The sequence below is a fragment of the Octodon degus genome, unplaced genomic scaffold, assembly GCF_000260255.1.
Source record: "Octodon degus isolate 3935 unplaced genomic scaffold, OctDeg1.0 scaffold00064, whole genome shotgun sequence".
In the NCBI taxonomy this organism is placed as follows: domain Eukaryota; kingdom Metazoa; phylum Chordata; class Mammalia; order Rodentia; family Octodontidae; genus Octodon; species Octodon degus.
In genome coordinates, this window is record NW_004524640.1 from 5,450,065 (window position 1) to 5,451,209 (window position 1,145).

Sequence of the window (1,145 nt, forward strand, 5' to 3'; positions counted from 1 at the left end):
GGGGCCACCTGTGCTGGGGTCCACCGCGACCGGGGTCACCTGTGCTGGGGCCACCTGTGCTGGGGGCCACCGCGGCCGGGGCCACCTATGTTAGGGGCCACCGCAGCCGGGGCTCTTGGGAACCGAGGCGGACAGATCGGCCCCGCTAGGGTTGGCTACTTTAAATACACAGTAGCCCAGAGTCTTCTCTCTGCTAACGATTCTTTATGCACACTTGTCGCGCACAACCCACGATCTTTTCCTTAAGGGCGACCCTCCACTGTAACTGGAAGTGTTTTGAAGCAGTTCCCCGTCAGAGCAGACCTGACAGATAAAGCCGGCCGGGGCCCAGCAACACTCACTAACCTGTTTGTCCAAGGTCACCCGCAATTGCACAACCTTCACCAGTTCAGTCCCCTCCCCACATGAAGAAAGACCAACCGGAAAGCCGGGACGAATTAAGTAAGGCTGTGCAGTTTCCAAAGCCCAACTGCATTCTCTTAGCCCTTTAGGACCTGTGTATACCCTGTTTTAACACGAAGTACGTAAAAGTTACTGCCACTGTCTTCTTTCAAGTCTCCATAATGCTCCATCTCCTCCAACGTCATTTGCAAGATTTATTCAGAAATAAGCAGTACTGAGTGAGCTGCTCTTTAGCGTTATGATCCCCACTTAAATAATCTTGGTTGTGTAACAGTTGACGCCTCACCTTCCTCCAAATCTGGGTAGTTTCACAACTACTGTACCTTACTGTTAGTTTCATGTCAAACTATGCTTACTGTAGTCATTTTATATGGAAGTAAGCTTTTGTTTTGGATTCATTTGCCCGTGAAACTGCTGTCTCAGGATAGAGAACTTCAGTCAGACCTTACCTAGGATGGCTGGCTATTAGGAAGCCTACTTGCTGTAAGTTATCCAAATGAACCTTAAAATGGTGAGTCAGTGCCCAGGGGAAAGGACATGTGCTCTCATATCCTCACAGTCCATCTGGATGAGGGAAGTCTAATATGCTCAATTAATGTTCTACCAGTCACTATGCTAGAAGGGATTATACCAGTAAGCTTTGTTGTTCTCCGGTACTTCCTGTTTGAGCTTCTTAAATTGTAGAAGGGCCTGTTTCCTAATCTTTATTTATCTTTCGGTGAGTGTAGTACCTGCCCCTCCCA

General features: G+C 48.6%; 1 protein-coding gene across 3 annotated transcripts in view; it reads left to right on the plus strand.

The window, feature by feature from the left end:
- Etfrf1 (electron transfer flavoprotein regulatory factor 1) overlaps positions 1 to 1,145 on the plus strand; it is a 9,579-nt gene that overhangs the window by 520 nt on the left and 7,914 nt on the right. The gene's annotated exons all lie outside the window — the stretch shown is intronic.